The sequence below is a fragment of the Pipistrellus hanaki genome (assembly GCF_964339955.1).
Source record: "Pipistrellus hanaki genome assembly, chromosome: 2".
Taxonomy (NCBI): Eukaryota; Metazoa; Chordata; class Mammalia; order Chiroptera; family Vespertilionidae; genus Pipistrellus; species Pipistrellus hanaki.
In genome coordinates, this window is record NC_140504.1 from 158,549,730 (window position 1) to 158,573,618 (window position 23,889).

At 39.2% G+C, this 23,889-nt stretch overlaps 2 protein-coding genes across 2 annotated transcripts in view; both read right to left on the minus strand.

Annotated features, from left to right (window-relative positions):
• Positions 1-9,161, minus strand: part of ATG4C (autophagy related 4C cysteine peptidase) — a 106,522-nt gene extending 97,361 nt beyond the window's left edge. The window contains exon 1 of the mRNA XM_084876097.1: positions 9,051-9,161. The gene's annotated coding sequence lies outside the window, so the exon portion shown is untranslated. The remainder of the gene's footprint in view (positions 1-9,050) is intronic.
• Positions 1-23,889, minus strand: part of PATJ (PATJ crumbs cell polarity complex component) — a 762,329-nt gene that overhangs the window by 36,378 nt on the left and 702,062 nt on the right. The gene's annotated exons all lie outside the window — the stretch shown is intronic.

A 23,889-nucleotide genomic window follows, 5' to 3' on the forward strand; every position in this document is an offset into this window, starting at 1 on the left:
ACTAGCTGTATAAAAGAAGCTCAATCAGTCAATATTTTGTTGCTTTTCACACTCTAATAGCTCAAGTAGAATGTTTAAAGATGATTAAACAGCCTTGCTGGGTTGTTTTGAGAATTAAAAGAAATACAGTGTACACGTGATTTTAAAAGCCCTGTTTGCTTGATTTTGCTGAGTCCTTTATTAACATCTTACCATGAAAGTTAGACAAAGAAAACACTGGAAAGTTGAACAGCTCTTGCTGAAGATGATATAAAGGGCAGAAGCCTACAGATTTGGTATGCTACCCTTGCTTCTTCCCATGTTTATTAGAGAAAAAGTTAAGTAACCAAAAAAAGAATAAAACTCACTAATAATTCCACCACATAGAGAACTATTCATGGACTGTATTTTCCCAGACTCTGAAGAATATCTTCAAACAAACTTGATTGAACATAATAAAAATCTCTTCTCCACTGCTCATCGGGCTTAATTATTCAACTGACTAGAAGTATGTTTGAGATTTCAACCTCAAATCCAGGAAGCAATGGAACACATGGCCAGAAAGAGGAGACAAAGGCCAGAACTGCTGGCTGATGAGTATGATTGAGAAGCCAGGCTGAAAGATACCCAGAGAGCGTTGGCTAATAGCTAGAAATAGGACTGGGGTTAGGTTAGCTTGTTCCTGTAGTTCAGTGTCTGTAAATTGTTGGTTTAATCAGAATAGTATAAAGATTCAAGGTTATCAACAAAATGTGGCCTTTTTGTTAGGCTTATAAAACTGCATTCTGAATGTTTTATTAAAGGCTTAGCTGCTGTACAAACATTATTTTGAATATACTTTGAATTATAAGGACAAAAGAAATATAATTTTTGTCTTCTTTTCACTTAATGGAATGATTTTCAAGTTTTTTTCAAATATGGTAATTATAAATTAAAGTACTAAGCATTTGTTGGTAAATAATATATATGTTTCACTTCAATTAATGTAATAAGAGAATGAAGTTGTGATAAGTGCTCTAAAATTATAAAAATGATTACGAATTAGAGTGACTATTTCCCGATACCCTTGCCTTCTCCTACTTTCTTATATCTCCAGGCTAAGACAAGAATATAACTTGAGCCGAAACCAGTTTGGCTCAGCAGTAGAGTGTCGGTCTGCAGACTGAAAGGTCCCAGGTTTGATTCCAGTCAAGGGCATGTACATTGGTTGGGGGCACATCCCCGGTAGGGGGTGTGCAAGAGGCAGCTGATCGATGTTTCTCTCTCATCGACGTTTCTAGCTCTCTATCTCTCTCTCTTCCTCTCTGTAAAATAATAAATAAAATATATTTTTTTAAAAAGAATATAACTTGAAAGAAATATACTAAGACCCAAATAAATAAAGGTTTTTCTATACAGTTGTTTAAAAACATTACTAGTATTAGGTTTGTAAAGAGATATTAAAAATATTAAAACCAGATATGATTCTGATCGTTGGGTCAAAACATTCATCTAGAAACTTCCAACTCATGCATGCAAAGGTGCAAAACCTTTCTGAAACATTTGATGATTGTTCTGCATCTTTCATTATTCTCCTGCTTATCTTTAGCCATTCTTCTTTTTTTTTTTAATACATTTTATTGATTTTTTTTTACAGAGAGAAAGAGAGAGGGATAGAGAGTTAGAAACATCGATGAGAGAAAATCATCTATCAGCTGCCTCCTGCACACCACCCACTGAGGATGTGCCCACAACCAAAGTACATGCCCTTTACTGGAGTCGAACCCAGGACCTTCTAGTCTGCAGGCCGACACTCTATCCACTGAGCCAAACCGGTTTCAGCTCTTTAGTCATTCTTTATTCTAGGACAGTGTTTCCCAAACTTTTGACATATGTGTACCCTTCTATAATTTTCATAACGCTGAGTACCCCTCGTACTCGTGAGAACGTAGAATTAGGTGCAGCTAAGCACGGTGCAGTGCATATCCCCACCAAACTCCGGTGCAACGCATACCCCCACCAAACTCTTCCTGTACCCCTGGGGGTATGCGTACCACACTTTGGGAAACACTGCTCTAGGACATCCTTCCCTCCCATCCAGACTGGGCTAAATGCCCTTCTATGTGCTCTAAGCCCTTCTATCATTTCTACTTACCTCCTTGTGTTGAAATCATCTGCTTATAATTTTTCAGTTTGGCTGATCCAAAAGCTTCTGTATAGAAACCCTCCACAAACCCCAGATGAGATTGAGTTCCCTATCTTAAGCGTCCATGATTCCCTATAGTTTTCTTTTAAAACACTGACGGGTGTGATTATTTTTGCAACAGGGGTAGCAATTACCACTCTCTGGTGCCACATAAATAATCATTAGGGTTGAAGCTTTCCCTTACACACCATTATCACTTTCCCTTCTGCATCCTTATATTTTCAAAAGATTATTTGTTGGGGAGGGAATGTCGGCTGTTTCTTGCTCCTTTATTAAAACAATAGTCTATCTTTCTACAGAGATTTAAAAGTCAAAATACTATGACTTATAATTTTTAAAAATAAATTCCTGCTTCTGAAAAGCAATTTTTTTCTATTATATTAGCTTCATAGTCTTCTGCTACTTGCCTCAGTCTTCCTAAATAGCATCCTTATATTGTTGCTATTTCAAGATCTCTCAGTTTCGGATCTTTTGGCTTCCTGCTCTGGAGGGTGAAAACTAAGCTTTTAACCACACTGCCCGCCACACACCCCATCACACACACATCCACATACATTCTTTTCCTCCTCCATTTCTCCCTATACAATTCCATTATCCATAAGTTTTGACTAAGTCAACATGCCCATGAGGTATACAATGATTATACTGCCTTTCTTGCACAATTTTTTGTTTCTCCTGGAATTAATAGTTGTCTTTATTGTCTGCTCAGTTTTCTATATCACTAATTTATCCCCAAACATTCCTCCAGAATTATAAATTTTCTCTCATAATGTCCAAATACATCGGATTTTTTAAAGATTTTGTTTATTTTGTGGCAATACCCCTGGTGGAGCCCTCTGCTCCCTGGTGCCAACACCAACACATTGTTCTCTAGAAATGCTGTGCAGGTATCTCTCTGGAATCTCTAATACTCATCCTGGGGAGTTCCTTGTTCTCCCTTTGTTGGATCTCCTGTTTTTTGAATTCAATATCTTTCTTCCTTGCTTTGCATCCTTGCTTATGGAGCATATGCTCCAACAATTCCTGAGAAAGGGTACATGTAGGTATATTCTTTAAAAACATGAACATCTGAAAATGTCTTTACTCTTGGCCCATGGTCAGCAAACTGCGGCTCGAGAGCTACATGTGGCTCTTTGGCGCCTTGAGTGTGGCTCTTCCACAAAATACCACGTGTGGGCGTGCACATACAGTGCGATTGAAACTTCGTGGCCCATGCACAGTTTTCGGTCTCAAAAAAAATTTCAATCATTGTATTGTTGATATTTGGCTCTGTTGACGAATGAGTTTGCTGACCACTGCTCTAGGCTCACACTTGAATGAAAGTTTGGCTGAATAAAGTTGAAACTATTTTTTTAAATTATTTTTTAAAAATTTTAATGAGTTTTTCTACATAATTATCTTTTTTTTTTAATCCTCATCCAATAATATTTTTCCCTTGATTTTTAGAGAGGGTGGAAGAGAGAAGGAAAAACAGAGATAAATATCAATGTGAAGGAAACTCATTGATTAGTTATCTCCTGCACGCACCGTGACCTGGGCTGGGGCGAGGAGGAAGCTGCAGCTGAGGTACATGACTTTGACTGAAATCAAACCCAGGACCCTTTAATCCACAGGCAATGTTCTATCACTGATCCAAACTGGCTATGACTAAAAAAATTATTGATTTTTAGATAGAGAGGAAGGGAGAGGGAGATAAAAACAACAATGATGAGAGAGAATCATTGATCGGCTGCCTCCTACACACCCTCTATTGGGGAGCAAGCCTCAAACCCCGGCATATGCCCTGACCAGGAATCAAACCTGAGCCACACCAGCCAGGCTAGGTTTAAACTCTTTTCCTTGGATTTCTGCAGGCATTACTCCACTGTCTTCTTACATAAGAGCATTGTTGGAAGAGTCAATTCCTTTAAAATTCAAGTTCTTTATTTGTGGCTTTTTTCCTCTTGGGAAATGTCTAGGAATTTTTGTTGTTGTTACTCCTCACCTGAGGATATTTTTATTTTGATTTTTAGAAAAAGTGGAAGGGAATGGGAGAGGCGCAGAGAGAGAAAACTTGATGTGAGAAAGAGACAGTGATTGGTTGCCTCCCGCAAGCACCCCAGCTGGCCTGGGAATCAGGCCTGCAACCAAGGCATATGCCCTTGATGGTAATCAAACCCCAGGCCCCTTGTACCAGGGCCAATGCACTATCTACTGAGCCAAAAATTCCTTTTATCCCAGTAAATAAAACTCCCCAGGTTGGTCCTTTTAAATCTATTGTGCTAGCATTAAGTGGGTTCTCTTACTCTGGAAAGTCATTTCTTCCTGTTGTGGAAAATTTTTGTGAATTACTACTTTGATCATCTTCTCCCCTGTTTTCTCTATTCTTCTTTCTGAAACTCTCATAATTTAGATGCTGAACTGCCTTAAATTTTCTTAGGTTTTCTATTTTCCATATCTTTTACATTTTCATTTTTGTTTTTTGATTCTACTCCCTCCGAGATTTCCTTCAATTTTATATTCCAATTCCTGAACTTTTAGGGTTCTCACAGCATGAATCATCTTGTAATTATAGATGGTTCTCAATATACGATGTTTTACCTTATGATTTTTGGACTTTACAATGGTGTGAAAGTGATACACATTTAGTAGAAACTGTACTTTGAATTTTGATCTTTTCCCAGGTTTACAATGTAAAAAAACTCTCTTCCCTGAAGCTGGGCAGTGACCTTGAGGTTTTGCCCCACTGTAAGTGTTCTGAACACAGTTAAGATAGGCTAGGCCAGTGGTCAGCATACTGTGGCTCGTGAGCCACATGCAGCTCTTTGTCCCCTTGAGTGTGGCTCTTCCACAAAATACCACGTTCGGGCGTGCACGTACAGTGTGATTGAAACTTCGTGGCCCATGTGCAGAAGTCGGTTTTCAGCCTGGGCAAGTCTATTTTGAAGAAGTGGCATTAGAACTTTCAAGGGGCCAAAGAGCTACATGTGGCTCACAAGCCGCTGTTTGCCGACCACTGGGCTAGGCTAAGCCATGATGTTTGGTAGGTTAGGTATATGAAATGCATTTTTTACTTGCAATCTTTTCAATTTACAATGTGTTTATCAGAATATAACCCTATGGTAAGTCGAGACACTTTCCCATCTGCAAGTTGAGTTTTGAGCTCTTTTTACTTTAGCATATTAGTTCTCACATACTCATCTGCTTCCATGCTTCCAATTTTATCTTGCTTTCTCTCCCATTCTCTTGATCCTTCTTGGTTTGTGCCTTTGGGGGATCACTTTACTAGGGTTTCAGGAGAAATACATAGTAAATACTCCTGTTCAATCTATCACATAATCAGGATCTTTGTTTATTTCCTTCTGTTGCCAGGGCTGACCAGCAGCCCCTGAACCACTGATGAACAGATTACTCTGACAGACAGATTACTCTGACACAGTTTCACTATCCGGGAGAGGGCTAAGGGTTGACCTGGCTAAGAGCAGGTAGGCAGCCTCCATTGCCTGTCTCATTAGCCTTTTATTGCAGTTTTTATCTTTAGATACAATCAGTAGGTGAGTAATCTTGGAGGACATATGTTTACATTGTCCTCTAGGCCAGGGCATCCAGGGGTTACGCATAAGAATTCCAGTAAACACCCGGGGGTCTGCACATGCACAGGCTTGTTTGGAAAGGACAAGGAATAATTAGAGGTGCTGCCTTGACACTCCTATGTCTCCCCTAAGTCAGAATTCTGATAAACAGGCCAGGCGGCTTTCCACACACTTCCCTTTTCTCAGAATGTCCTCCTTACGAACTTTCCAACCAAGTCTCTTGTGCTTCCCAACATTCTATAATGGTCATACTTCTCAAGGCAACATGGATACCGAACCTCTGAATTACAGGGGGAAGATTAAGTACAAGAGAATAGAAAAAAGAAAAAGTGCAAATATTAATATTTTAACATGTTGTCTTATAACACTTCCAATGGTGTTGAAGCCAGCTCATCCTAGTTCACAAAAATAGTTTTATTTTCAGCAATTTTGTGAGCAATAATTCTAAACAACCATTAATAACATTTAAATTAATTAAACTTACAATCCTATATAATAAGAGCTTTGTATGCAAATTGTCCACTCAAATGGGAGTTCATCCAGGAGTGCGAATAGGGCATGGGGTTAGCTGGGAGGAAGGGAGAGAGTACCCAGCCAGCAGCCGCTAGAGATCTTACTCGTGTACAAATTTCATGCACTGGACCTCTAGTGTCTAATATAGCTTACAACTTACAATGAAATAAATTGTTAAATACAAAAATAATAAATACTCAAAACTCATAACTTCTTCATTATTTTAGTGAAATATTATATAATAATGTGCTATACTAGTATATCACTTTCAATTCCATGTTTAGTCTAATCATATTCGTAGCTTAAAAGTGGCCACACTGGGAGTATTTGTAACAGAAATATTAAAAAGCTACAAATAACAGATTGATACTGTTTTTCTTTTTATTGTCCATACTTAAGTCATGGAGAAAAATATTAATAATACCAATTAACTAAAAAATATGTTGTGTCTGTAGCATTTTAAGTTGAATAGTACAAAAAATTGAGAATCTCTTCTTCCAGTATTCAAAAACAATTACCTCAGTCACCCAATAAATCACTCAATCACTGACAAAAAAGTGAAGTTCTGACATTCTTCTTTTTTTCTTTTCACTTTTCTCTTGCTCTTTAACTTAAATGAAAATATCAACCGATGTGCAGGTCAAAAACACATTCATTTTGTTAATTGGAACCATATGTTGGCCATGGATGCAAGAATTCTGCAAAAATCAATGACATCCTTCTGTGAGAATCAATAGGCTAAAACGATTTTACAAATAAAGTATATATTATTATCTATAAATTTGTGCTACACATCCTTCCTATTAGTAAAATTAATACACACATACCTTGTTGATTTATTTTTGGAGAGCTAATTCTTTTTTATATTTTTATTGATTTCAAAGAGGAAGGGAAAGGGAGAGAGAGATAGAAACATCAATGATGAGAATCAATCATTGATCAGCTGCCTCCTGCATGCCCCCTGCTGGGGATCGAGCCCACAACCCAGGCATATGCTTTTAACCAGAATTGAACCTGGGAACCTTCAGTCTGCAGGCCGATGCCCTATCCACTAAGCCAAACCAGTTAGGGCTGGAGAGCTAGTTCTTAAACTTTTATCACTGTCCGTAACTGTTCTTATACGGTAAATTCTGTGAGGGCAGTAACTGTTTTTGTTTGATTCCTCTCACCATTTCAATACCTACTAGGTACTCCATAAACATTTATTGAATTGAGTTCATGAAAGCACAGGGACCTTGCCTTATTCATTTTTCTATCCAAGAACTAGCACAGGGCCTGACACAAATTAAGTTTTGAAAAACAGTATTTGATGACCTGAATTGAACTTGAATCATAGTCTCCTAATTCTGAAAACAATCCCCTGATAATCCAACACACCAAGACAAAGAGTGAGATGGATTATTTTTTCAGGCACAAGACTTGTTTTCACGGTTGCTTTGTAAGTTAAGTCCCTTGCCCCGGGAAGTCCAGAGTGGAAGCCAGATCTCCTGATTCCTAAAACAGTGCCCTATTCATTAGATTCCCTATTTCTCAAGGGCACCAGTATTTTTTAAACACTAATTTTGGACAGCAGAGCTGGTTTCCTGCTTTGTGGCTACAAGATTTTACTTAAGATAAATGACAATAAACAGTCAGAAGGAATCAAATTACGATGTCTATCATTTAATGTGCCCACACTATGCTCCTTCTAAAACCGTGCTTTTAATCCTGTAGCTTGGTTTCTTTCAACAATGCTATAAGGTAGGATTAACTGTACATTGCAAATGAAGGCACTGAGATTTAGAGAGGTTTATGAACTTGCCTAAAGCTCACAGATGCTAGGTAGCAATAATGGGATTGCAAGCAGTTCTAACTTAAGACAAATGCTTAGGTATTTGTGTATGTTTTTTAATTCTCAGCCAAGAATATGCTTGTTTTTTATTTATTTTAGAGAGATATGGAGAGAGAGAGAGAGAGAGAGAGAGAGAGAGAGAGAGAGAGAGAGAGAGATGGAGAGAGAAAAAGAGAGAGAGAGACACAGAGAGAGAGGGATTGGTTGCCAGCCTTACACACCTTGACCAGGGATTGAACCTGCAACCTTTTGGCATAAGGAATGACCTTCAATCATCTGAGCCACCCAAACCAGGGCTATTTTAATTTGACAATGTTTCTTTTTATTTAAAAAAAATATTTATTGTTGAAAATATTACACATGTCCCCTTTTCTTAAATATCAGTTGTTCATACACCACTGTTCACATACTACTTTCAGGATTTGGTCATATTTGCATGACGATTATGTTACCATTTATCTTGGTCTTTTTTGTTATTATTCAGCCTAATCTGAAACAATAATATCCATAAAATAATGGTTTTATACATATTGAAATGAACAGATATTTTTATACATATTAAAATGAACACATAATTCTTAAAGTAAAATTTGCCTACTTACCAGCTAAAGTGACCTTAGATGCTATCAGAGCTACATATACATTCCTTAGGCAAGCACTGCTTTTTTTTTTTTTCTTTTTAAAATATAGTTTATTGATTTTTTTACAGAGAAGAAGGGAAAGGAATAGTTAGAAACATCGATGAGAGAGAAACATCCCCCACTGGGAATGTGCCCGCAACCAAGGTACATGCCCTTGACCGGAATCCAACCAGGACCTCTCAGTCCACAGGCTGACGCTCTGTCTACTGAGTCAAACCAGTCAGGCTAAGCACTGCTTCTTTTTTAAAAATATGTTTTATTGATTTTTTAGAGAGGAAGGGAGAGGGATAGAGAGTTAGAAACATCAATGAGAGAGAAACATCGATTACCTGCCTCCTGCACATCCCCCGCTGGGGATATCCCTGCAACCAAGGTACATGCCCTTGACCGGAATTGAACCTGGGACCTTTCAGTCTGCAGGCTGACGCTCTATCCATTGAGCCAAACCAATCAGACTAAGCACTGCTTCTTGCAATGCTGCAGATTTAACTCATACTGGGGTGGGGCAAGAGTGAGGTCATATTTTTTGATTTGTTTTCCATTTCCACTCTGAAATAAAAGAAAACAAGTCCATCTATTTTACTTAGAGGGAGCCTGACTAATGCTTCTTGAGTAAATTCCTGTTGCACAAAACAAGGAGGTTTACAAAACTGTCTTCCAGGGCCACTGAAACCTTCCAAGCAAATGACTTGGAATTAAACTTGGCAAAGATTGCTGAATGCCACCAGAATTAGACAATTGAAGGTTTCTGCAGCAAGAACAAAATTCAAGAAAAATAAAACCAGTTTGTTGGAAAGCACCTACAGTGAGAGTCATGCAGGATTCAAAATGTAAGAAAAGCTTCCTGGCATTTGTGTTGCCCAGCTGGAGTTGATAAAAGTGTTTCTATTCTTTCCTGTAAGTATGTCGGAGGAGGAAGTAGTTGGACTGTCTTTCTCAGCTTTTGAGTGGGAGGTATAATACAGCACTGTCAGAGATGATGGCAAAAGAAAAAAAAAAGAGAGAAAACAACTTTTTATGAACTGCTGAAAAACTGGATTCACATCTATCTCTGTGGCAGAGCCCAGATTTGGTTAAGAAGATCATTTGGAATGCTGTCCGATGCATTTCAAAGGGAAAAAATAAAAAGCGCATCAAAAATCCTAACAGCCAAGACCATCGTGGTAAATAGTATCATTTTTTTAGGGCTTGTGAAATATAAATGTTTGCATTTAGTTCCGTTTTAATATATCTTCTTTATGGTTCCTGCAAGTCCCTCCACAATGTGACTTCTACCACTTCATCAGCCATCTCCTTACCTCAAACTTACAACTAGCATGTAGGCAAGTAGGTGGAGGGCAGAGGGCTTTTCTTGTATCAGTTTCCTATGCATTACAGGGGGCAGCCGATCAATGGATCTCTCTCATCATTGATGTTTCTATATCTCTCTGTCTCCCTTCCTCTCTAAAATCAATAAAAATATACTTAAAAAATAAAATAAATAATAGTAATCATAATCAGTTGCTACCTTCTTAATAATAGATAACATTTCCCTGGAATATGAATTTTTTTCCCCTCAGCTAGCAAAATAATCCATTCATTATGGATGCTCATCCTTGCTATTATCCCCATTTCATTTTGTGCTTCTGTTTTTCCTTCGGCATTTCTCTCTGAGGCACATTCTGGGTCAGGGAAATCTTTCCCAGTGCCTCTTAACTGCCTCCACCTCCCCATAAGGCTGGCCTTGTGTACAACACACAACGACTTCCCTGCTTCCAAGGGTGTAGTCTTCCCTGGCCACAAAATGTAATTACTATTTTCCTTTCCCTTTCTTCCCACACTAGTTTCTTTCTGGTCTGCATAAGTGGCCCTTCCCACTCCTGAATATCCAAATTACAATGTATTTTAGAAAAAAACTCTCTGCTCCTCTGAAAACTTCCCTTCCCCAGGGCAGACCTTTGACTGCTATATTCACATTTTACTACAGATAGTTATCACTGTTTGAGGTCTTACAGCTGACTCCATTGATTCAAAACAACACATCAAAGCCAAGATTCTGGCCTACAGAACATTTCCTCAATAGCCTGATATGGAGCAAAGACAATCACAATAAGGCCTTTTGCCCAGGTTGCACGAGCTCAGGGAAGCTAATTGTTTGGTGGCTTCCTGTACTTGAGGAATAAATGCTTCCTTTTCGGACAACAGACTCACTAAAGCTTCAGTCAATGAAGTGAAATTGGGGACTTGAAGAGCATCCTGTATTTAGACTATGATGTTTGCAGGATCACAAAGGGCCCTCCCAGGGTGAGAATTCTTTTTCTTTTTTCTTTTTTTAAATATATTTTTATTGATTTCAGAGAGGAAGGGAGAGGGAGAGAGAGAAACATTAATGATGAGAGAGAACCATTGATTGGCTGCCTCCTGCACACACACACACCCCTCCCGCCTGGGGATCGAGCCTGCAAACCAGGCATATGCCCTTGACTGGAATCAAACCTGCAACTTTTCAGTCCGCAGGCTGACGCTCTATCCACTGAGCTAAGCCGGTTTTGGAGATATATATATATATATAATTAATTTTTACAGAGAGGAAGGGAGAGGGATAGAGAGTTAGAAACATGGATGAGAGGGAAACACCGATCAGCTGCCTCCTGCAAACAAGCCATACTGGGTATGTGCCCTCAAACAAGGTACATGCTCTTGACCAAAATCAAACCTGGGACCCTTGAGTCTGCAGGCCGATGCTCTATCCACTGAGCAAAATCGGCTAGGTTACAAGGAGAATTCTTAATAATAGTTCTGAATATTTCTGGAGGAGCTGTGGCCCTTCTGTCAATGACTCCTTGATTTTTATTTTATTTATTTATTTATTTGTTTGTTTGTTTGTTTATTTATTTATTTTTGCACTCTATGGAGTTCAGAGCCTTTTTCTTACAAAAGAGGAAAAGGTGAGTGTGGATAGTATGCAAGCATAAGCTCTCAAAGAGACCAAACTCCTAAGCATAAAATAGAATAGTCTTCATGAATTGAATTTTGACCAACCAGACAGTTTTTCCTTTTGTTTTCTCCTCACAAAGATGCTTTCCTTGACCAAAATTTAGTCAGACTCCTCTAAGACCTCTTCTCAAGTAGGCCTTGACCTTGGGTTTCAGTGTCTGTCTTTGTTGGCCTGCTTTGCCCAGATTTAGCAGGAATCCTGCTAAGTCAGTTTAGAGAGAATTTCCCACTTTTGATATCGGGCCAAATTCTTCATCTGACACTATCTCTTAGGTGATATACCTGATTACCCTGACCTACAATCAGCAAGAATCCTAGTAGGTCAGTTTAGCAAGAATTATCCTACCCCCTTAGTAATTTTCCATTCACTGACAGAAAACACAAACCACCCACAATTCCCATTCCACCCCCTCCTTGCCTATAAATCTTTACTTTCCCTTAGAGTCTGATAAAGACTAACTGGAACTTGAAGCAAATACAATCAGTAAAGGGGTCTATGAGAGAAGTTAGGGCTATGGAAGTTTTCGCATTCTAGATAACTGTGGAAACCCTACACGTGAGCGTACCCTACAGGAAGAACTTTATATTTATAATAAAGCTTTATGGTTCTGACTTCCCCTTCCCTTAACTTCCTTTTCCCTTCTATAAATATCCCTTCATCTTGGCACACAGACCAGAATATACACGTGGCTTATTGTGTTTGTACGCACTGGGTTGCAACCCTTTCTTTTTTCTCAAATAAATAATTTTTGTTGACAAAGCACCTACTTGGTATTATTTTCATTCAACAGTCCAAATTTTGCCCAGCTCCACACTGAGGTCTCTTTTCCCCTATTGCAATGTTCCTAAATAAAATCTGTTTATACCACTTTACTTCCCAGCTCTGGCTTTTCTTTGACAGTCCACTGAAGTGGTCTTAGGTTGTAGTCACGCTGAGTTATTCTCCACTCAGGGAACATTTCTTGCTTTTCCACACCTCCCTGCCTCTACACCTGCCTAGGAATGTCCTGTTTCACTTCTCTGCCTGGTTGACTCCTAATCATTCTTTAAGACCAAGCTGACATTATTTATTAACCAAGTCCCTTCCTCTCCATTTCTAAAATCACTGCCGGAGCTCAGACCCTCAAAATTTCTTGACTGGATGGCTGCCAACAGTTTACATTCACCAGGTCTCTAGTGTTGAATCTCTCCAAATTTATCCTCTACCCACCAGTCAGAGCAATTTATTTAAAACACAGATTTGATCATCTTATTACTTACTTGGATTCTTAAAATCTTTACGTCAGTTACAAGGTAGAGTCCAAGCTCATTAACATAGAATACGAAGGTGATTCTTTTTGTTTGTTTGTTTGGTTTTTGTTTAAAGTACTACAAATAGTAGTACACATGTCTCCTTTTTTTCTCCCATTGACCTTTCCCCAGCCTCCCCTATACCCTGGCACATCATCCCTCTGAGCCCCCACCCCCACCCCCAGGGTCTTGCGTCCATTGGTTATGCTTATATGCATGCATACAAGTCCTTCAGTTGATCTCTTACCTCCTTTCCCACTACCCTCCCCAGCACTCACTCTGTAATTTGACAGTCTGTTCGATGCTTCTCTGCCTCTGTATCTATCTTTTTGTTCATCTTTACTATCCATGGATAAGTGAGATCATGTGGTATTTTTCTTTCACTGGCTGACTAATTTCACTTAGCATAATGCTCTCCAGTTCCATCCATGGTGCTGCAAATGGTAAGAATTCCTTCATTTTTATAGCAGCATAGTATTCCATTGTGTAATGTACCATAGTTTTCTGATCCAGTCATCTGCTGATGGGCATTTAGGCTGTTTGTGCTGCCATGAACACACTACCAAATTATTTGTTTTATATCTTTCCTTAACCCAGCCTCCAGGAAATCTTCCCTAACTGCATCTCTTCAAATATATAGGAATATTATATGTAACTAGAGGCTCGGCTCACAAATTCGTGCATGGGTGGGGTCCCTTGGCCTGGCTGCTGATCAGGGCCATCTGGCCCAGTCCCGATCAGGGCCGATGGTGGCAAACCGGCTGGGAGGAGGGACCACAGGAGCTTGGCTGGCTGAGGAAGGTAGGCTGTGAGGATGCAATGATCACCAGAGGGCAGCTCTTGCATTGAGTGTCTGCCCCCTGGAGTTCAGTACACATCATAGCTACTGGCCAGTTGCCGGGACTTAAGGGTTGCGTAGGCTTTTATATTGATATATACATTTAGGAAATGTATATTCCTAGATATATATTGTAGAAATGATTACTCTCTATATATCTATGTACATAATACCTTATATATACATCGCCATTTCTGCATTTACTACATAGTTCTACATTTATTTACTTTTCTCTGTCTCCAATGAGTTGATCACATTCTAAGGGCATGGACCAGGTCTACTCAGTTCAATGTGCTCTGGTACAATGTGCTCTCAATAATGTGTATTAAGCAAAGATATAAAAGGAATACTGGAAGTTCCTTTTTTAACATAACCTCAAGATTTTATTGTTTTCATAACAAAAATATGAAGATTAGAACTGGATGACTTGGCCCTTTCTCTGCTTACCTCCTCCAAATTCAGAATGCTTGCATCTCTTAGTTCTGTTAGAAAAGCAGTTGGGCTCAACACATTCAAGCCTCAGCACAATTTTCTTTGTAGTTTTAGGCTTTTTGCTGAAATTGGCTTAGTCTGCCTGCCAAGCTACTCTCCTTCCTGTCGTAATGCCACTTTTCCTGCACATACGGAGAATCCTTGTCCTTCTGGGACTGTGTCACTTTGTGGGGTTGGTGCTTACCACACTTCTTACAGAAAGTCCATTCACCATGTTGGTGAGAATGGATAGGCACAGAAAAAAAAAGTTAGAAGTCCCCATGTTTTAAAAGTATTTTTTTCTATCGATACATAAATATTTCAATAACTGGTGGGTTTATTTGCATTATTAAGCTTATCTTTTTAAAAACCATTATTTTTTAAAATATATTTTTATTGATTTCAGAGGAAGAGGGAAAGATAGATGGAAACATCAATGATAAGAGAGAATCATTGATTGGCTGCCTCCTGCATGCCACCTACTGGGGATCAAAATGGGAATTGAACAGCGACCTCCTTGGATCATAGGTTGACGCTCAACCACTGAGCCATGCCAGCCGGGCAGAGCTTCTCTTTTTTAACAGCCAACTCTCAAAGAGGAAAATCATCAGTCACCCACACTGAATTACTTTGGATCAGTAGGAGTTGAGAGGCTAACTGGAGTAGAGTAGTAGGCTTTTGTTATTCTTACTGGCTTCACAGAACCTTTGAATAATCTTCATATGTTTGGTGAATTCTTTCCTATTGATTAAAAGCCAAACCTCACTTTCTCAACCTTTCCTGCAGTCACATTCCTCCAGTCCAGTGTTTCCCACAGTGTGGTACGCGTCCCCCCAGGGGTACAGGAAGAGTTTGGTGGGGATATGCACTGCACCGTGCTTAGCTGCACCTAATTCTCTGTTCTGATGAGTATGAGGGGTACTCAGCGTTACGAAAATTATAGAAGGGGTACACATATGTCAAAAGTTTGGGAAACACTGCAGTCCAGTCCAATCTACATGCACCAAACTTTGAACTGGAGGTTACAGAGGTAAGACCCAGTCTAGACCTTAATGCAGAGGCTCCGTTAAGAAGGTCCATGCCTCACTTTAGAATCAGTGGTAGAGACTGTGATGTTTCTCTGGTGGAGATCTGTCATGTCATTGGGCATTGGTCCTCCAAGCCTGTTTCTCTCATGTTCTGGGATATCCTGTGAACTTCTTAATATCCTTGAATAACCCTTTCTGTTTAAAATAGCTAGAATATATTCCTGTACATTCTATCTAATCTGGTGACTAACAGATGTAAGAAGGAAGAAGAAGTACTTTTCATGGTGCTTTGAGGAAGACAAACCAGAAGGATGGGGAACTTTGGATGAGGGAACTGCAATACAAAGACCATGAATCCTTCCCTAACCAGTTTGGCTCAGTGGATAGAGCCTCAGCCTGCAGACTGAAAGGTCCCAGGTTCGATTCCGGTCAAGGGCATGTACCTTGGTTGTGGGCATATCCCCAGTAGAAGGTGTGCAGGAAGCAGCTGATTGATATTTCTCTCTCATCAATGTTTCTAACTCTCTATCCCTTTCCCTTCCTCTCTGTAAAAAAGAAAAAAAAAAAAAGAAAAAAGACCATGAATCCTTAGAGGAGCAGGGCAATCACCAAACTTTGCCCACGTGCTTAATTTTGCTGGTAGGAGCCATTATGGGCCTGAATAATTTAAAAAATAATTCCTTATCTATTTTAGTGAGTGAGGTGGGTGTTTGTATGGCTGAGAAATACTGATATCTATTGGTTTAAAAAGCTGCAGAATTTAATCTTCTCCAATCTTCTAAACTCCCTGGTCCAGAGAACCCCCGACTCTTCTAATACAGACCAGTCTCTTTACATATAATTGCTGTTCCTCTTTCCATGAGGAAGAATGGGGAGGGAAGAAGAAGAGGAAGGTTCAGCAGCAGCAAGGACAGAATAGAAAGAAAGGAAAGAAGGAGGGGGAAATAGTATGTGGAGAGGGGAAAATGCTGGGGAGGAAAGACATGCAAATGTTCACTTGAAAAAAAAAAAAAGCATCATCCTTTTTCTTTTAACTACCTCGTCTCTTCTTGGCTTTCCTCTCCCTCTAAGACATTCATTCTACTAAGGATTTTCCCATTTGAAAAGTCTTCCAGCCGAAATCAGTTTGGTTCAGTGGATAGAGTGCCGGCCTATGGACTGAAAGGTCCCAGGTTCGATTCCGGTCAAGAGCATGTACCTTGGTTGCGGGCACATCTCCAGAAGGAGGTGTGCAGGAGGCAGCTGATCGATGATTCTTTCTCATCGATGTTTCTGACTCTCTATCCCTTTCTCTTCCTCTCTGTAAAAACTCAATAAAATATATTTAAAAAACAAAAACAAAACCCCAGCAGCTTAAAAAAAAATAAAATAAAAATAATAAAAAAAAAAAGTCTTCCAGAGCATACTTCTTCACAAATATTAAGGCTTTTCTATACATGTTAACTAGCATATAGGCCATCTAAATACATGTGAGGGTAAGTATGTTCATTTATCCAACAAATACTTACTGGGACCCTTTATGTGCCAGGCACTAAGCTCGGGAGCAGTGTTGAATAAGATAGATAAAGACCCTTGGGAGTTTCATTAGCACTGAGCTCATCCATACTCTCATGTTTCATAATCTATTAAAACAAATGTTCTCTCTTGAAATAATAGCAGTGGTAAAATGGCAGATTAAAGTGTCTATCCCAAGGTTACATGCAGGTAGGCGCTTAGTATAATTGCTTTGTAATGATAAAGTGATGATACTATTAAAACTCTGAGTATAGGCAGGGTAATTTCTTGAACTTTATAAGGCAATGGAAAAAATTAATTTTTATCAAGAATATTGAAAAGAGCTATAAATCAATCAATTGGGACCTTCTAGATGGACAAATAGATGTATTTAACCTGTGAGTATGCTATTAGCATTATTGAAGGTCCTTCTTTCCTACTCCTGATGTTTCTTCTCTGTGACAGGAGCCCATTAGTGTACATATTAGTATAGTGCTTCTGATCTTCTGCCAACTCTGCACTCATTCCATTCTGGGGTGACGTGTTGTTGTTCTTCAAATACATTTTTATTGATTTCAGAGAGGGAGGGAGAGGGAGAGAGATATAGAAACATCAATGATGAGAGAGAACCATTAATCAGCTGCCTCCTGCACGTCTCACACTGGGGACTGAGCCCACAAACCCGCATGTGCCCTGACCAGGAATTGACCCATGACCTCCTGGATCATGGGCTGATGCTCAACCACTGAGGTATGCTTGCTGAGCTAGGGGTGATGTTTGAACAAAGAAAGGCGTGAACAACTCATCTTCTACCTCTTGGGATAAAACTGAAGAGAGGGTGTATGTGTTTATCTCTCTGCTCCTCTAGGGGCAGGCACCACCCATGCTGGGGGCGAAGCAGGGATCTGCCCAGTTCCAGCACTGCCTGAACTGGGTAGGTGTGGCTGAACAATTCTGAACTCAGTATCATGAAATTCACTTGCTCAGACATCAGTCCTCCAACCTAAACTTTATCAGTAATAACGGTGGTGTTTTTTTGTTTTATTTTGCTTTGTGTTGTTGTTTGTGTGTGTGTGTGTGTGTGTGTGTGTGTGTGTGTGTGTGTATGACTTTTGCTACCACTGCCTTACTCTTACATCTTATTTTCTCATTTAGAAATGAGGTGAGGAAAAGGGACTAGTAACTGGCCCTTCCAATTAAGTAGACTGTCCCAACAATTAAGTAAAGAAAAAAGCAAAACTTAGTGGACAAAGCCCAAACTCTGACATCAGACCTGAATTTTGAATCTTGGCTATGTGATCTTGGTTAAGTCACCTACCCTCAGACAATCTCATTTCTTCTTGTTACCATCAGAATATTATGTTTAGCATTGTTGCAAAAGATGAAAGACAATGTATGTAAAGTACTAAGCACAATGCCTGGCATTTTATATTTTATAAACAGTACCTGGGGCTGAGGAGAGGGCCGATTTGGAATATCCAACACTGAGACAGTTACAAAAGTATTTTTACTTTTACAAAAACTTATCTTTTTAAGAAATAACACTAAAAATTTATTTCCAACTTCTAAACTAATTAACTAAAAATACATTCCTCATTAAAAAAAAACATTGCATGTTTTAAAATAATTTGGTAACTCAATAATTCTTTTGGAATTGAAGAGAGATAATAAGGATAATTAGAGTGAAAGTGATTATTTCCAGCTTATTAATCTCCCTCGATTATCATAGAAAAAACCTTTTCGGTAGTAATAAGGCCTTTCTTTGAGTCAGGTATGATGAGAGAAGTGCTGGGAAAGAACAAATCAGGCATCTCACTTTTGTAGACTATTTGTATCCCCTCATTTTTAAAGCTAATGTTCCATGTATGAAATTGTCTGTGAGTCAACATAAGATACCTGCTCTTTCCCCCTCATAGGCATCTTTCTGAGCACAGTTTTCATCACCCTTGCCATCTCTGCTGATTTCAATTCATCATTGGCAAAGGTATTGGAGTGTTTTGTAGCTGGGAAACAGATTTATGAAAAGAATCCAGATATGTTTCTATTATTTTTCTGATGCATGCTTTCCAAGGTTCATTGGGTTTGGAGATTTTCATGTTTAGCTCAAATAAATGACAAACACCGATATCCATTTGTGACCTATAACTCCACTGAAAAGTAACATAAATTGATTTGATTTAGATTATGCTATTTGTTATGGGGATGCTTTTTCACATTTTCTTTGCTGTCCTGAAAGTTTACACGTAGAATATCTTCTCTGCAAATGGACTGTTTAGGTAAAAAGTGAGTAAGAATTTCCCCTTTGTCTATTAGTGCTTTCACAGTTTATGTAATTCTTTTTTTTTTTTTTTTTTTTTTTTATTCTCCCTGTGTCTGTCTCCAAATGTCCTCTTTCTAGAGAGACACCCATCATATTGAATTAGGGGCCCACCACATTCCTGTCTGGTCTCTTTTTTTTTTTTTTTTTTTATTAAATTATTATCTGTGTACATATTTTAACATTGCCCCCCCCCCCATACATACCCTCCCTCCCCAGAGTTTTGTGTCCATTGGTTGTACTTATATGCATGTATACAAGTCCTTTGGTTGATCTCTTATCTCCCCCAGATCTCCCTACTCTCCCCCTGTAATTTTACAGTCTACTTGTTGCTTTACTGTCTCTATATCTATCTTTTGGTTTGTCAGTTTATAATGTTTTTTAATATCCATAAATGAGTGAGGCCATGTGGTATTTCTCTTTCATTGACAGGCTTATTTCACTCAGCATGATGTTCTCTAGTTCTATCCAGGTTGCTGCAAATGATGAGAATTCCTTCTTTTTTATGGCAGCATAGTATTCCATTGTGTAGATGTACCAAAGTTTTTTGATCCAATCATCTGCTGACGGGCACCTAGGCTGTTTCCAGATTCTAGCTATTGTAGACTGTGCTGCTATGAACATAGGGGTGCATATATCCTTTCTGATTGGTGTTTCTAGTTTCTTGGGATATATTCCTAGGAGTGGGATTACTGGGTCAAATGGGAGTTCCATTTTCAGTTTTTTTAGGAAACTCCATACTGTTCTCCACAGTGGTTGCACCAGTCTACATTCCCACCAGCAGTGCACGAGGGTTCCTTTTTCTCCGCAACCTCGCCAACACTTGTCGTTTGTTGATTTGTTGATGTTGGCCATTCTGACAGGTGTGAGATGGTACCGCATTGTTGTTTTGATTTGCATCTCTCGGAAGTTTATGTAATTCTTAAACAAATCTACCTATCAGCAACTACACAAATAAAACTAGAATTGAAGGAACGAACTAATTCTATTGTGCTCATAAATGTGCTTATGCAAAGCACTAATGAGCAGTTCCTAGGATTATAAGCACAGATTATAGGAACTCCAGGCTTCAGCATTCTATTGTGGGGTTCACACAAGGAGCCAGCCTATGCAGAGAGGGAGATCTTTTGGAATGGTACACTCACCCCACAATGGAAGCCACGAGAATACATCAAATGCATCAAATAAACAACCGAAAGCATATACCTGTTAAATCCGGACAACCAGGGACACTTGAATACCTGAATTCAACTTGATTTCTGACACAAGTGATATTTTAAAAGAAAATATTCTAAATAAATACTCTTAACCAATATTGCCTAATCCGAAATGCTCTCTGGTTGACTCTAGGGCAAGCATGTCAAAAACAAAGGCTAACACGGGCCAAATAAACAAGGTTTAAGTTTATGTGGGCCGCAAAATAACAAAAGCTTCAATTTTCGTAGAAATGTAGGTTTATTTCGATAGAGACTTGCTGAAATAAATGAGTCATTGTTAACATAAAATAATAGAACATTTTAATAAAAATTAATATTTTTTCTTGAACATTAACTTATCAGACACTGAATTAATAAGCATAACGCAAATTAACCTATTTTTCTTGTTCTCCAAAAGCTAAATATTTCCTGTTGTACACACCAAACAAGTCATTCCAAGACTAATGACGCAGCAATCAGCTGCTAAAATAGTCACTGTTAGTAATAGTATAGAGAAATGGTGCACCTGCGTGCAAGGTGTGTAAGAGAAATGAATGCAATAGGATTATAGTAATTAGTCATTAGTGAAATAACAATAAAATGAATACAAAACCAGATTAACAGGAGAGAAAAACCCACCAATTTAAAACATGTTCACAGGACAATCATAAATGATGCTCAGAGAAATGATGAACCAGACAATATTTTATACTTTTTAGACAAAGAAACAATAAGAATTTGAAAAACAGAGAACATTAGAAAGAAATCTAAGCAAGGCTTGGGGATTTGTTAGTGAGGAATCTGATTAAAGTTTGAGTTTGAGAAGTCAATAAAGAGGCAATAAGGGTTGTAGGTACAGGCTCTTCAGTGCTAGACCTCTTAGCTCGAGTGATAATGTTGTCTCTCTAGCCCTCCTGGAGCAGGGCACCTTTTACAGGAGAGATTTATTTCCTGAATTCACAGAGGTAAGGGAGGGTCAAGGTACCCTTCTAGCACCAGCTTCTTCTTCTTCTTCTTCTTCTTCTTCTTCTTCTTCTTCTTCTTCTTCTTTTAATATATTTTATTGATTTTTTACAGAGAGGAAGAGAGAGGGACAGAGAGTCAGAAACATCGATGAGAGAGAACCACCGATCAGCTGCCTCCTGCACACCCCCCATCGGGGACGTGTCCGCAACCAATGTACATGCCCTTGACCGGAATCGAACCCGGGACCCCTCAGTCCGCAAACCGACGCTCTACCACTGAGCCAAACCGGTTTCGGCTGGCACCAGCTTCTTATCAAGTAACTTTATTTCAAAGTAATCAATACACCACTATGGGGTATTTGGAGGTGACCTGTCTTGAACCCCAGCAATAGTCTCTCTATCCCACCTACTGTAAAACAATTATGTGACAATATAGAGCAAAACTAGTAAAGAAAGCAGTGAATTTTACTTATTTATTTATTTTAATATAACTTTAACTGATTTCAGAAAGAAAGGGAGAGGGAGAGATGGAAACATCAATGATGAGAGAGAATAATTGATCAGCTGCTGCCTGCACACCCCCTACGGGGAATTGAGCCACAACCCAGACATGTGCCCTTGATCAGAATCGAATCTGGGACCTTTCAGTGCACAGGCCGAAACTCTATCCACTGAGTCAAACCACCTAAGGCAAGAAAGCAGTGAATTTTAAAACAAATTGTAGGTAGATTAAAATAGCAAATACCAAAGCTAAGGTACAAGATGGCTTTCTACTTTAGAATCGAGTAGTTATGGATTTGGCAGCATTCTGAAGAGGCAATCACCTACTTTCCCCCCTATCTGTAAGCAAGGCTACATCTAGTACTTTCTAAGCAGAGCAAGCTATGCAGTTCTGTAAGTTATTTGGAAAAAGAATAGTCTACCACTCTTTTTCAGACTTGTCCTAGTACCAGATGATACTGATAATGGAGAATTCTTATTTGCCTCAACAATCATCTAGCTTTACCACTTTCATTTCATAGCTGAGGAAAAAGAGGCCCAGAAATGTTGTTATTTGCTTAAAGTAGGGGTGTCAAACTCAATCAGAGAAGGGGCCAAAATCTAAAATCCAGCCTAAATCGCGGGCCGAATGGTTTACTGAACAGTCATAAACTGACAATGTCATAAACTGACAGCGGAGTGCAGTGATGACAGCGCGGTGCGGGCCACATTGCAAGGCCTGGCGGGCTGGATTTGGCCCGCGGGCCTTGTGTTTGACACATGTGGCTTAAAGTTTCATAGTAATATTGTGGCAGAGCCAGAACTAAAACCCCAGTCATTTAGATTTCTAGTCCCCTGCCCCAACTGTAGGAAGAGGAATTGTGACTTTCAAGACTTACACCGTTTCACTTTCTATGTCTCTTCATAGGTTTTCAATGTGGTCCCTGGCACCCTAGCCAAGGCCTTAGCTTTCACTTCATAGACTGAACCAGCTGTAGCACTGACCCTATACTTCTGAGATTCCCTCTTTTCCTGGTGGTGGCATGCAGAATTTTAAGGTGGCCTCCAAGTTCCTGCCTCTGATGTACATGTTCTGTGTAAGCCCTCCCAGGTGTGTGGATGGGACCTGTGTGTACGATGAGACAGTCACTCCCTGGATAGCTTACATAATGTGACAAATGTATGATGGTGGTCGTCTTTGATTATATAGTGATGGGCCATGAATATTGTTGCATTATATGGTTATATTTAGAGAGAAAATGGAATTCTATCTGAATTTATCTCCTTCAATTTCCCTTATTCCACCTTCCAATGCTGCATGGTTTTCCATCCTTTTCTTCCTTCCTGAGGTAGCAGATAAAAGGTACCTGTTTCTCTCAAGGTTGTCAAAAGTGTCTCCCTTATATTTTCAATTTTCTCTCTCCTCTTAATTCTTCCTTTAGTCTACAAACATGTATGGTTTCTTACCAGTCAGAACGTTTCCATGACTCCAACTCTTGAACTTTGGTGCTTCTTCTTTTCTCTGTCAGACCTGTTTGTTCCAGAACTTCCCTACTGTTCCTAAAGAACACTAGGATCTGCTGGGCCCGGATCCAGAATCAATGATCCCAGCAGGTTTCAGCTCCTAGCCCTCTGAAATCAAATCACAGCACAACGGGATACCACTGACATTCGTCCCAAGCTGGCCCTTGAGCCAACATTTCTTCTACTTCTTTTATTTCCTTAACCCCTGGCCGCTTAGACCTTCTAGTCTGGCTACATGATAGAGTCATTCTGTGAGCTTTCATCTCTGTTTCTTCTCTAATCAGCAGGTTGCCTTCTCCCTTCTGACATCATACCAATTTAGGCCTTTTTTCTTTTCTTTTTTTCACTTAGAAAGAATGATATAATGAATCCCAACAGTCCCATCACCCAGATTCAACATTTAGCAACATAAGCCCAATGCTAGGTTATTATTTTTTCTGTGGCCAAAACCACATAACATTAAATGTATCATCTTAACATTTTTTAAAAATATATAGTTTATTGATTTTTTTACAGAGAGGAAGAGAGAGGGATAGAGAGTTAGAAACATCGATGAGAGAGAATCATTGATCAGCTGTCTCTTGCACAA